Below are 15,355 nucleotides of genomic sequence, written 5' to 3'. Positions count from 1 at the left end.
AAGTAGCTAAGAGAATACGCCATCCCCTTTTCCTTAAGGATCAGGGTGAAGTCTCTCTCAGGGAGGAGTGATAGGGAATGGCAAAGGACACACTGACAAAGGAGATTAATCAGAACAGGGTTTGACAAGCACTGTGGCAATTGGATAATTAAAACAGACTTCCAAGGGGTGGGGGGAAGAAGGACGAACTAGGGAGGAAGGTAGAGAAAATAGTGCAACAATGAATGAATGAAAACCCCAAATCCCTGTAACTGTTCATTAAAATTAATAAAATTTAATAATTTAAAACAACAACAACCACACACACACGCGCGCGTGCAAAATACATGAGTCAAAAACTGGAACAGCACATCAACAGAGAACGTTCCTGAAGAGCGGGCTGGTTTTGGAAGACGCCATGGCACTAGGGATATTATAGCTAATGTCAGATGGATCTTGGCTGAAAGCATAAAGTACCAGGGGAATGCCTATCTGTGTTTCATTGACTATGCAAAGGCATTTGACTATGTGGATCACAACAAACTGTGGCTGAATCTGAGAAGAATGGGAATCCCAGGACACTTGATTGTACTTATGTGACACCTATACTTGGACAACGAGGCAGTCATCAGAACAGAAGAAGGAAACACTGCATGGTTCAAAATTGGGAAGGGTGTGCTTCAAGGATGTGTTCTATTTCCATAACTTTTAAATTTACATGTCGAACAGATTATCCAAAAGGCTGGACTCTATGAGGAGAAGTGCGGCATCAAGATTGGAGGTAGACTTATCAACAATCTGCATTATGCAGATGACACAACCCTGCTTGCTGAAACTGAGGAGGACCTGAGCACTTGCTGCAGAAGGTTAAGGACTGTGGTCTTCAATACGAATTGAAGCTCAACATCAAGAAAACAAAGATTCTCAACACCGGGCCCATTGGCAGCATCATAATGGATGATGAAGAGATTGAGATTGGTGACAGCTTCAGTTTGCTTGGTTCTATAGTCAACACTCTTAGTACCAGCAGCCAGGAAATTAAAAGACTAATTGCCTTGGGAAAGTCTGCTGTCAGACCTCTCCAAAGTACTGAAGAGCAATGATGTCAGTATGGAGACTAAGGTGTGCCTGATACAGGTCATAGTCTTTGCAATTACTTGCTATGCATCAGAGAGCTGGACAATGACTAGGAATGATAGAAGGAGAGTTGATGCTTTTGAGCTTCGGTGCCAGGGAAGAGTACTGAATATAGCATGGACTTCTAGGAGAACAAACAAGTTCATCCTGGAGAGAGTGAAGCCAGGCTGCTCTTTGGAGGCAAGGATTCTGAAGCTCTATCTGACATACTTTGGACCTGTTGCAAGGTGGGATCAGTCCTTGGAGAAGTACGTCATGCTTGGGAGGGTGTAGGGACAGGGCAGGAGAGGAAGACCCTCTATAAGATAGATTAATTCAGTCACTGGAGTAATGGGGATTGGCATATTGGAGACAATAAGATTGTCAAGGGATGGAGCAGGGTTTAGGGTTGTACACAGGGCCGCTATGAGTTGCAGGTGCCTGGACAACACACAACAAGTGATTACTGTTTATATAGATTTTATATGATGAACTATACAGAAATCAGATTGACTACATTTGTCTAAAAAGGAATTGGAGATTGTCATTATGAGTAGTTGGAAAGACTATATCTGTGGAAAGAATAGTTGCAGAAGCTCAATATCAGTAGTGAACTCTAGGCCAGGTGCTGACTGTGGAACAGACCATCAACTATTTGTAGGCAAGTTCAAACTAAAGCTAAAAGAAGATGAAATCAAATCAATAGAAAACAAAATTTGACCTTGAGTCTATTCCACATGAATTTAAAAAAACATCTCAGAAACTGATTTGAGGCCTTGAACACTAATGAACAAAGACCAGATGAGCTATGGGAGAACATCAAGAACATCATCCACGAAGAATACACAAAGTCATTACAAAGACAGAGGAGGGAAAAAAAAGACTGAGATGGAGGTCAGGAAAGACTCCAAATACTGCACTCAAGCATCAAAAAGCCAAAGCAAAGGGAAGAATTCAGGAAGTTAAGTAGCTGACCAAAAGATTTCAAAGGGCACCATGCCAAGATAAAACAAAGAATTACAATAAAATATGCAAGTTGGAAAAATCAAACGGAGGGGATTCCAAGATGGTGGCAGTGGAGAGTGCAGAGTGAAGAGTCAGGGGAATAGCAAGCTGCATAGAAATGGGTCATTAGAGAGACCTTCATGCTGCACAGAGACAGACAGACAAGATGCAAAGTGGACAGTAGGAATTTGAGTTAGAACTTTTGTTGGAACAATTAGTTTTGTAGCTACAGGAACATAGAGCCACACTGTTGGACCTATCCCCAGGAGAAAGAAGTCTAGTGGGAAATTAACTGAGCGCTCTTAAGCCTCACTAATAGTAAATGGGTCTGTTGGAATTTGACTGAGTTTTCTTGTGTCCTCATTGACCTCGCAAAATAGAGCAGGCTGGTAGAAACCTGACCAGGTTTGCTTGGGCACTGCTGATTTCCTGGGAGAGCATCCAAGAGTGAGCGGGCCAGTGGGAATTTTACGGAACTTTGGTGGACACCACAAACCAGCCCAAGTCGAGTAGGTCAGTGGGAATTTGATAAGTCTTTTTGGGTCCTGCTGGACTCAGGACCCTGCTCAGGTAGCAGCCACTGCACGAGGGTACCTGGATAAGAACCTGTGGTCAGTGACCACTGAGTGAGAAGCGTTGGGTGGGAGACAGACAGCTGAAATTTGATCAGGGACTCCACTCCTGAGCACACTCAGACAGCTGAGGTCTGAGTGAGGTCCTGCAAGTGGTTGCCCTGCCCCTGGCGTCTTCATACCCCATGCCTGCCTCACCCCCTTTCGGCTCCACACCTGTGCTTACACATCCAGTCAACCAACTTGCTTTTAATCAGGAGCAACTTGATCTTACTTTCCTATAAAAGGCTGTCTCCAAGTTCAAACTGACTAATGTCAAGTCAATTCCAACTCATACTCATTCTCCACTGAGTTTCCAGACTAGAAATCTCAATGGAGCAGATTTGCATCCTCTTTTCCCTTAGTGTCACTGGCAGATCTGAATGAGCAATCTTTCAGTTAGTATTCCAATAGGTAATCTACTACACAATCAATGCTCAGTTTTCACTTTAGAAAGAGGCAAGGGATTTAAGTAGATTGAGTCATCATGACTTAATCCTCCACTTCTTCCTATGTTAAATGACAAAGCAGAGCTATTGAAAGTCTAAAGACCTTATATCACCAAAATTCCATTATAATTTAATTTTGCCTCAAGCTTTAGAATATATTCTTTGTGTTTTACATCAATCTTTCTAAAGACTTATATAAGAGACTTTATATCAATATTAATGACTCAAATTCACAGAATGTGTTGATTATGATCATCCTTTAGATGAATATAAAACATTAATGTGCTCAGTTTTTCCACATTAAATTCCTGTATATAGAGCAAAAAGATGTTCTTATCATTAAAGTACATGCTATGTATTTTTTAAAAAGGGCTGTCTCATAGGCTCTGAATTGACCTTTCACCAGAGTCAGAAGTTCAGAGAAAAACACAAGTGGGGTAGCTGCCAAACTAATTTCTAGAGCATTTTCTTCAGATCAAGAACATATCAGTGTCATGAAGAAAGCAAGCTATCTCACACACTACTCAAGTACAAAGCAAGATGTCACCCTCAAAAGGTGACAAAGTAGTCATGATCTAATAAAAAACACTTAGATTTATAAAAAAAAAAAGTGACAAAGTATCAATGGTTTTCCTGAAGCCAGAAAGTCTGATGAAACTTCCTGACACAGAATTTAAAAGAAACTTTCTGACACAGAATTTAAAAGAACAATTATTGAATATTTTCAATGGATGAAAGACAAACTTGAAGAATTACAGGATGCTACAAGCAAAAACCAGAAGTTCAAAAAAAAACAATACAGAACAAAGCAGACAAAAAAAATGAGGCATTAGCAGCACTGGAAAAAACATGAAACCACAATCTAAAATATGAGGTCCAATGTTTCAGATGCTGTCAACATGATGGAGGGACACATGAGCAGAGTTGAAGACATGGAACACAAAACAAGTGAAATAGAAGATACAATTGTCACTACTGATCTGCTAGAGCAAAAAGCAGAATAAAAAAGGAAGGAAAAAGAAGAAGACCTAAGAATAATGTGGGTCACCATCAAGAGAAATAACATGAGCATCAGCAGAATCCCAGAACAAGCAGAAGCAAGCAAAGGCACCAAAAAAGTTGTGGAAGTATTACTAGAAGAAAACTTCTCAGGCAAAATGAAGAATGAGAGAATATGTATTCAAGAAGCTGAACGAAAACCATGTAAAACAGACCCCAAAGGAAAAACACCAAGGAATATCATAGATAAATTTGCCAGAACCAAAGATAAGGAGAGAATTCTAAAAGCAGGGAGGGAGAAACATATAAGGATGAGCAGACAAGATTAAGTGCCGATTTCTCAGGAGAAACCATGCGAGCAGGAAGAGAGTGGAAGGACACATATCAAACACTCAAAGAACACAATTGTTAACCAAGAATACTGTACCTACGAAAATTATCCATCAAATATGAAGAACAGATCAAGATAATTAAAAAAACCCCAGAACCTTAATGAGTTTGTAAAAACAAGGCCAGCATTGCAGGAAACACCGAGAGATGTCCTCCTTACAAAGGTACTACAGAAAGCAGCATGGATCACAGTAACTAGCAACAACACCGAAAACAACTCAACAAAATGATAGTAATAAAACCCTGCCTTTCAATAATCACACTGGATGTGAATGGTTTGAATGTACCAGTAAAGAAAGGAAGAGTAGAAGATTGGATAAAATACCAAAATCCATCATTATGCTGTCTACAAGAGACACACCTGACAAATGAAGGTAAAGAAAGACTAAAAATAAAAGGATGTGGAAAAAATATACAAAGCAAATGGCAACCAGAAAAAAGCAAAAGTAATAATATTAATTTCTAATTAAAAAATTAAAATAAAAAAAACATCACAAAGAACAAGGAAGGTCACTACATAATGCTTAGAGGGTCAATAGAACAGGAGGACATAACAATAATAAATATCTAAACACCAAATGAAAGACCTGCAAAATATATAAAACAAACATTAGCAAAACTGAAAAAGGAAATAGAAACACTACTATAGTACTTGGAGACTTCAATTCACCACTCTCAAGAAAAGATAGAACTATGAGAAAGAAACTCAACAAAGATACTGAAGAATTACACCACACAAGAAACCAACTCAACCTCGTAGATATTTATAGGCTAATGCAAAAAAAAAAAGAAAGAAAGAAAGAAAAAGTACAGTATACCTTTTTCTCCAATGTGCATGGAACATTCTCCAGAATAGGTCACATTTTAGGTCACAAGGAAACATCAATACATTAAGAAACATAGAAATAATATAAAGCGTCTTCTTAGACCACAATGCTACAAAATTAGAAATTAAAAACAAGAGGATAAAGGATGAAAAAAACCATACATTTGGAAGTTGAACAACACCTTGCTTGAACATGACTGAGTACTAGAAGAAATAAAAAATAAAATAAAAAAAATTGTCTTGAACAAATAACAAATAAACCCCACTGAACAAAACCTCTGGTAAACAGCCAAAGCAGTAAACAGAGGTCAATTTATAGCAATATAAGCACACACATCAAAATTCAGGATAAAATGACCATTGAACGTCTAACCCAGTATCTCCAACAAATTAAAAAAGAACAGCAAAAAAAAAAACAAACCCCAACACCCTCTAAAAAAAACTGAAATTATAAAACTTAGAGCAGAAAAAATGAAATAGAAAACTAAAAAACAATTGAACAATCAACAAAAAAGGAGTTGCTTCTTTGAAAAAGGTCAATAAAATCAACAAACCACTAGCAAAACTAACAAAAGAAAAGATGCAAAAGATACAAATAATCTGAATATAAGATGAAATGGACACTGTCAAAAAAGAATCAACTAAAATAAAGAAGCTAATATTGGAATATTAGCAAAAATTATGCTCAAACAAATATGAAAACTTAAAATAAATGGACAAATACTTAGAAATTCACATCCTACGTAAACTTACACCAAACAAAATTAAATACCTGAACAGACCCATTACAAAAGAAGAAATTGAAAAGGTAATAAAACAATTTCCAGCCAAAAAAAAATGTCTTGGAATAGATGGCTTTAAAAATGAATTTTATCAAACATTCAGAGAACTTTCACCAATCCTACAAAAACTGTTTCAGAAAATAGAAAAAGATGGAATTCTCCCAGACTCATTCTATGAAGCAAACATATCCTTGATACCAAAGCCAGGTAAAGACATCACCAAAATAGAATACTATCGGCCAATATTTACTCATTAACATATATGTAAAAATCTTTATTAAAATCCTGGCCAATAGAATCCAAGGATACATTAAAAAAATAATTCACTATGACCAAGTGGGATTCATAACAGATATGCAAGGATGGCTCAACATAAGAAAATTATCAATGTAATTCATCACATTAACAAAGCAAAGAACAAGAATCACATGATTCAATCAACTGATGCTGAAAAGGCCTTTGTCAAAATCCAACACCCTTTCTTGCTTAAAACACTCAACATAATAGGATTAGAGGAGAATTTCTTCAACATAGTAAAAAAGTATATATGCCAACCCAAGAGCCACCATTGTTCTCAATGGAGAGAGATTAAAGGCATTCCTCTTGAAAACAGGAAGTAGGAAATGATGCCCACTCTCAACTCTCCTAATTAATATTATATTTGGAAGTCTTAGCGATAGCAATAAGACAAGAGAAGGAAATAAGAGGTATCTAAGTTGGCAAAGAGGAGGTAAAATTCTCTATGTAGATGATAAGATAGTATATTTAGAAAACCCTAAAGGCTCAGCAAGGAAACTACTGGACATAGTTCACCAATTTAGCAAAGTGTCAGGATACAAGATTAACATACTAAAATCAATTGGTTTTCTCTACAGTGACAAAGAGAGTACAGAACTGGAGCTGAGAAAAAAGAATACCCTTCTCAATAGCTAATCACAAGATTAAATACTTAGGAGTAAACCTAACCAGAAGCACAGAGTATCTGTTCAAAGATAATTACAAAACATTATCACAAGAAACAAAAAGATACCCGGAAAGGTGGAAGAATATCCCTTGCTCATGGATAGGAAGACTCAATATTGTGAAAATGACAATACTTCCAAAGGCAATTTACACATTCGATGAAATCCCAATACAAATAGCAACTCTATTCTTCAACGAGTTGGGAAAAGCAATCTCCAATTTCATTTGGAATGGAAAGAGGCCCAGAATAAGCAAAGCACTCCTTCAAAAGAGAAACAAGCTAGGCAGCATCTCACTCCCTGATAGCAAATCCTACTACACTACCGTGGTGGTCAAGACAGCGTGGTACTGGTAAAATGACAGACATGTAGATCAATGGAATACACTTGAGAATCCAGAAATCAGCCCATCTACCTATAGTCAACTGATCTTTGACAAGGAGATGAAATCAGGTGAGTGGGGAAACGACAGCCTTTTTAACAAATGGTGCTGGAAAAATTGGAAAACTATCTGTAGAAAACTCAAGCAAGATCCACACATCACTCCATATACAAAAATCAATTCAAAGTGGATTATGGATCTAGGACTAAAAGCTAGGACTATAAACTTCATTAAAGAAAAGCTTGTAAGAACTCTAGAAGTCATAATCCACAACATGAACAGTCTTCCAAGGATCCTGGAAAATCCACAACCAGGAGAGGATAAAATAGATTAATGGGACATTCTAAGAATCAAATCCCTATGCACATCCAAAAACTTTTCCAACAGAGTAGAAAGGAAGCCACAGATTGTGAAAAAATATTTGGTAATGACATGTCAGATAAGGAACTTATATCTAGAATTTATAAAATACTTGAGCACCATAACAAGATAAAGATAAATAACCCAATTGAAAAATGGGCACAGGATATGAACAGGCTCTTCACCAAAGAAGACATTCAGATGGCAAACAAACACATGAAGAAATGTTCAAAATCCCTAGCTCTAAGAGAGATGCAAATCAAAACAACTATGAGATCTCATCCCTCTCCAGTAAGAATAGCAAAATTTAAGAGAACAGCAAACATTAAATGCTAGTGAGGTTGTGAAGAACCTGGAACTCTTATTCACTGTTGGTGGGAGTGTAAAATGGTGCAACCACTATGGAAGGCTGTATGGTGCTTTCTCAAAAAGTTGCAAATAGAAATACCATTTTACCCAGCAATTTCACTACTGAGAATTTACCCTAAAGCAACCATAACAGCCACCCAAGCAGATATATGCCCACCCATGTTTATTGTGGTTTTTTTTTTCAATAGCAAATAGCTGGAAACACCCCAAGTGCCCATCAACAAATGAATGGATAGAGAAGCTGTGGTATATTCACATTATGAAATACTATGCAGCACTGAAAAACAAGGAACTCATGAAATATTATGCAAAATGAAAGACCCGAGGACATTATGCTGAGTGAAATATCTCAGTCACAAAAGGACAAATATTGCATAGGGCCACTGTTGTCAGACAAGACTGACATCATGGTTGAGGGAAAGCAGAGAAGTAGGGAAGGAATGATGTATACTGCATTGGAACAAATGAGGGACAGAACTGTTTCAAAGGATATATAATTGGTTATTATTGTCATAACAGGGGTCCAGAATGAAGGTTGCACAGTGGAGTGGACTTGGGAGGGGAGGGATTGTATAACAATGAAAGAATTTTTCTTTTACTTTTCAAAGAGAAGAGTGAATTAGGGGTGAGGGGGTTGGCAGGGAGAAAAGTACAACAATCAATTGACTAGAAACCCTAAATCTCTGTACACTTTCATTAACATTATTTAAAAAAAAAAAGAAAAACCAAAAGGCCCGAACTCACTTGGCTTCTTAATTTGAAGGAAAAAAAAAGACAGATTCAAGCCTCAAATTGCAATACTTAAGGATACGTTAGACAGAATAGTGAATGATTCAGAAAGCATTAAAAGAAAATCGAGGGAGCATAGTCACTTTACCAAAAAGAACTGGCTGACACAGAAGAATTTAAAGAAACAACATATGATCAATAGGCAATGGTGATGAAGGATGAAATTCTGGCTACTCTAGAGGAATTGGCAAAAAGCTAGGACCCAGGAATTGATGGAATATCAACTGACATATTTAAACAAACAGTTCCTACCCTGACATGCTCACCTGGTTGTGCCAAGAAATCTGAAGGATGACTCTGTGGCAAACTGACTAGAAGAGATTAATATTCATTTCCATTCCAAAAGAAGTTGACCCAACAGAGTGTGAAAATTATAGAACAATATGCTAACATTACATGGACGCAAAATCCTGCTGAAGACTTTAAAAAACAACTGAAATGGTGTAATGATGGAGAACTACCAGAAATAGAAGCTGGGTTTACAAGAGGCTATGGCACTAGAGACATTGCCAATGTCAGAAGGATTTTTGGTGAAAGCACAGAGTACCAAAAGAATGTCTATGTTTCATTGACTATGCAAAGACTGTGTAGACTGTGTGGATCACTACAAATTGTGGCTTATCTTGAGGAAATTGGAAATCTCGGAACGCTTGATTATGCTCATTTGAGACTTGGACCAGGAAGAAGTCTTCAGAATTGTTGTTGTTGTTGTTATGTGTGGTCGAGTTGTTTGCGACTCATAGCGACCCTATGTACAACAGCCCTAAACCCTGCTCTATCCTGTGCCAACTGCACTGCCTCTGACACACCCATCCCGCTTACCCCAGTCACTGAATCAACCCATCTCATAGAGGGTCTTCCCCTCCTGCGCCGTCCCTCCACCTTCCCAAGGACCTCTCCCTCCTTACAACATGTCCAAAGTATGTCAGACGAAACCCCAGAATCCTTGCCTCCAAGGAGCAGCCTGGTGTAACCCTCTCCAGGATGAATCTGTTTGTTTTCTTGGTAGTCCAGGGTACATTCAATACTCTTCTCCAGCACCACAGCTCAAAGGCATCAATTCTCCTTCTATCCTCCCTAGTCATTGTTCAACTCTCTGATGCATAATAAGTGATTGCAAAGACCATAGCCTGTATCAGACACACCTTAGTCTCCAGAGTGACACCATTGCTCTTCAGAGGAGAGGTCACTAACGGCAAACTTTCCCATCGCAATACGTTTTTTAATTTCCTGGCTATTGGTGAGCAAAGAAATGTCAAATCTTTCAAAATCAGGAACAGAGTACCTCAGGGATGTGTCCTATTTCCATACTTTTTCAATCTATATGTGGAACAGATCATTCAGGAGGCTAGTCTTTATGAGGAGGAATGTGACATCAAGATTGGAGGAAGACTCATCAACAACATGCAATATACCGATGACATACCTTGCTTGCTAAAACTGGGGAAGTCTCGAACATTTATTACTTGTTGTCCTGTTAAACTTTGTCCCTACTCCTGGGGTGAGATGGTAACTTATTGTGGATTTTATTTTCATCTCTCTTATTGCTAGAGATTTTTCAAGAGACAAAGACCAACACACAAAAATCAGTGGAACTCCTTTACAGTAACAAAGAAAACACAGAGAAGGAACATAAAAAAAGTGATACCATTTACAATAGTCAACCACAAATTGAGATACTTAGGAATAAACTTAGCTGTAGACACAAAAGACCTTTATATAGAAAAGTACAAACCACTCCTATGAGGAACAAGAAGAGATCTAAATAAATGGACTCAACAGAGTGAAATGACAATCTTACCAAAAGCAATCTACATATTTAATGCAATCCCAGTACAGATACCAAATTTATTTTTCAAAGAGATAGAAAAGGCAACTGGCAAGAAACTTCAAATAAGGAAATCACTTCTGAAGATCAAAAGTGAAGTGGGCTGCATAACACTTCTTGATCTCAAAACCTACTACCCAATTATAATAACCAAAACAACATGGTACTGGTACAATGGCAAGGGGAAGGATAATAAAACATGCAAGCTAAATAAAACCCTGCTAGAACTTGACTGAGTTACAGAGAAATTAAAAAAAAAGTTCCTTAAAGCAAATGATAATGAAAATACAACTACTAAAACTTCTTGGATACAGCTAAAGGACTCCTCAGGGGGAAGTTCATCTTTTTTAGGGGGAATTGAAATAAATATGAATCTATTCCACTCACTTGGCCAGGTAGATATCCTCTAGATTTCTTGGCAAAACCTGGTGAGTGTAACCAGGGCTGCATTTGTTAGTTGAAACATATAAATTGACATTCCATTGATTCCTGGGGCCTGCCTTTTGCCAGTGCCATTGGTGCAGCGTGAAAGTCATCTTTCATTGCCATTGGCTCTTGTTCATATGGTACTTTCTGAAATTTTTCAGTGTCAACTAAAAAATTTTAGTTGGTAAAATGCCTCCCATCATTTGAATCAATCCTTTTGATTTAAAATTTTTCCAATAGCTTCTCTTAGAATTGCAACTTAAAGCTTGAATTTGTTTTTCATTTCTTTCCGCTTGAGAAATGCTGAGCAAGTTCTTCCCTTTTTATTCACTGACTCTAGCTCTCTCCACATTTAATTATAATGTTTTGCTTTATCTTCTTGGCCTGTACTTTGATATCTGTTGAGCTCTTTTATTTCAGCATATCTTCCTTTTGTTTTGGCTTTTTGATGTTCTAATGCAATTTTTATAGTCCTGTCTGACATTTTTTTGGTTTTTCTTTCTTCTTCTTTGTAACGATGTTTTGTTCTTTTCATAGATAGGATCTTTAATGTTCCTACCACTGTTTCTCTGGTCATCAAACACAGGTGTTTAATGCCTCAAATCTGTTCTTTAGATGATTCTTAAATTCAGTTGGGATAGACAGGGTTGTATTTGGTTCATGTGGACTAGTTTTTACTCTCTTTGGTTTCAATTTAAGCTTGCACATGACTCATTGATGGTCTTTTCCATAATCTGCATCTTTTTTTGTTTGGACTGCTGATCTTATGCTTCTCCAGTGGCTCTTTCCACAAATATTGTGGAGTCGCTTGCGACTCATAGCGACCCTATGTACAACAGCCCTAAACTCTGCTCTGTCCTGTGCCAATCACACTGTCTCTGATTATCCCAGTTACTGAGTCAATCCACCTCATAGAGGGCCTTCCCCTCCTGCACCGTCCCTCCACCCTCCCAAGCATGATGTCCTTCTCCAAGGACCGGTCTCTCCTCACAACATGTCCAAAGTATGTTAGACGGAGCCTCAGAATCCTTGCCTCCAAGGAGCCACCCGGTTTAACCCTTTCCAGGACAAATCTGTTTGTTTTCCTGCAGTCCATGGTATTCTCAATACTCTTCTCCAGCACCACAGCTCAAAGGCATCAATTCTTCTTCTATCCTCCTTGGTCATTTTCCAACTCTCTGATGCATAATAAGTGATTGTGAAGACCATGGCCTGTATCAAATGCATCTTAGTCTCCAGGGAGACACCATTGCTCTTCAGTACTTTGGAGAGGTCCCTAACAGCAGACTTTCTCATGGCAATGCGCCTTTTAATTTCCTGGCTACTGGTGCCAAGAGTGTTGACTGTGGAGCCAAGCAAACTAAAGCTGTGTACAATCTCAATCTCTTCACCATCCATCCTGATGCTGCCAATTGGTCAGGTGATGAGAATCTTTGTCTTCTTGACATTGAGCCTCAATCCATATTGGAGGCTGCAGTCCTTGACCCTCTGCAACAGGTACTTCAGGTCCTCTTCAGTTTCAGCAAGCAGGGTTGTGTCATCTGCATAACGCAAATATAGTCAATCTTATTTCTGTGCTTATTTCATCAGGTGAAGTCCATTTGTAAAGTCATCAGATTTTTTTTTTAAAAAGATACTGCTATAAATAAATTCTTCAGTGCACAAAATTTGATAATTCAATCTCAAGTCTAATTTCTGCTAACTGCAAAGTCCTACTATTCCTTTCTCATTGTTTCTAACTTTTGTGTTCCAAGCACTTATTAATGGATCTTAATTGAATGTTTGGTCAATTTCAGACTGCAAAAATTGGTAGAATTCCTCAATCTCCTTCTTTTTGGCTTTAGTTATCAATGCATATATTTGAATAATAGCATATGGAAAATATCCTCTCGCTCACAGCATTTTACTTCAGGATAAATCTTGAAATTGACTTTTTAACTATGATATCAACACCATTCTTCTTCAGTTTTTTAATTTGCAACATGGTCAGATTGTCTGATTCAAAGTGGCCCATTGTCAGTCCATATCAGTTCAGTGATGCCTAGAATATCAGTCTTTATGGGATTGATTCTGTCTATTCATCCCATGTGCTATCTAATAAGATACTTTCAATGATGACTTCCATGTTGGTGTTTTTACCTCAAGACTTAACTCCAATAGCTGTTAGCCATATAGTTGTCAGTATCTTCTTTTGTTTTCTAATAAGATCAATCATTATGGACCTCCAAACTCCATTCTTTTTTCTCTCTCTCTCTTCTTTCCAGAATCTTCCAGTATATCTCTGCTCACCGTTAATCTGCCCTAGTTGTTGTTATGTGCCATCGAGTCACTTGAAACTTATAGCGACCCTATGTACAACAGCCCTAAACCCTGCTCTGTCCTGTGCCGATCTCACTGTCTCTGACACACCCATCCAATTACCCCCATCACTGAATCAATCCACCTCATAGAGGATCTTCCCCTCTTGCACTGTCCCTCTACCCTGCCAAGCATGGCGTCCCTCTCCAAAGACTGGTCACTCCTTGCAACATATCTAAAGTATGTCAGATGAAGCCTCAGAATCCTTGCCTCCAAGGAGCAGCCTAGTTTAAACCTCTCCAGGATGTACCTGTTTGTTTTCTAAGCAGTCCATGGTGCATTCAATACTCTTCTTCAGCACCAAAACTCAAAGACATCAGTTCTCCATCTATCCTGTCTAGTCATTGTCCAACTCTCTGATGCATAACAAGTGATTACAAAGACCTGTATCAGGTGCACTTTAGTCTCTAGAGTGACACCATTGCTCTTCAGTACTTTGGAGAGGTCCCTAACAGTACACTTTACCATCACAATATGTCTTTTAGTTTCCTGGCTGCTGGTGCTCTTGCTGTTGATTGTGGAGCCAAGCAAACTAAAGCTGTGAACAATTTCAATCTTTTCACCATCTATCTTGATGCTGCCAATTGATCCAGTGGTGAGAATCTTTGTCTTCTTGATACTGAGCCTCAATCCATATTGAAGGCTGCAGTCCTTGTCTCTCTGCAGCAAGCACTTCAGGTCCTCCTCAGCTTCAGCAAGCGGGGTTGTGTCATCTGCGTAACGCAGATTGTTGATGAATCTTGCACCAATCCTGATGTCACACTTAAGTGATCACATTTGTTGAGAGTTAAGACTTCGTTTAGCTTGTCCCAAGGCATACACAGAGAGATGTTTTCTTGGGCAAATTTAATTATTGCATCAGAAGAAAAACATGTTCTTTTATTAGTCTTGGGGAGAAGTGTCAGCACGTTTTCCTGTAACTTAATGACATTTTCCATTCTCCTAAATTTGAGCTATTTTTATTCTTTTTATATTTATAGCATAAATGTTGAAGGACTCTATAAAAGTCATGCTTTGTATTAGTTTTTTTAATAAAATCAAGGAATTGCTGAGGATTTTTAAAGGCCATCTAATTTATGTCTTGACCTAGTATAACTGTAATTAAACATCCTGACAGCTAGAAAACTCATTGATCTGTCAAGATTTCAGGGGAAATGGCGTCCAAACATACTCTTGAAGGAGCTGTTCTTTAGGTTAGAAATGGCATATTTGCAGTGCTCTATTAGAATTTTCTGCTTCCATACAAAAGACCCAGTTTGATTTATGTGCAGCTACTTCCTGTCTGTCAGAGGAAGCTAGGTTTCAACAGAACTTCCAAACAGATTAAGGATGAAAGTCTAATAATAACTTCTGAAAATCAGCTAGCTAAACCCCTATAGATTAAAAGGATCTGAGCCACAAATTATTAGGGGGAGGGTGCAGAACTAAAAGACATTTAGTTCTGTTGTGCATAGTGCTTCCATGAGGCAGGATCCTACTCATAGCGGAGACCATGTCAAAAAAACCTTTGTTCATAAAAATGGCCAGTCTGTCTAATCTGATAGAAACTGGTAGTGCCCTGAATAGTATGGCCCTTTGCTACCCATTAAACCTGGAACTGAACTAACCCCTGTGGAGCAACTTTCTGCCAAACAGCAAAGAGACATATAAAGCGAACAATAATATCAGAAACTGTTCAATCCTTAGAACAATCAGCTATACAAGACCAAAACTGCAGCTTAAGC

The sequence above is a fragment of the Elephantulus edwardii genome, unplaced genomic scaffold (assembly GCF_000299155.1).
Source record: "Elephantulus edwardii isolate Elephantulus edwardi_28Jun2011 unplaced genomic scaffold, EleEdw1.0 scaffold00362, whole genome shotgun sequence".
Classification (NCBI taxonomy): domain Eukaryota; kingdom Metazoa; phylum Chordata; class Mammalia; order Macroscelidea; family Macroscelididae; genus Elephantulus; species Elephantulus edwardii.
The sequence above is the reverse complement of the archived record's forward strand: the minus strand, read 5'-3'. Positions refer to the sequence as shown.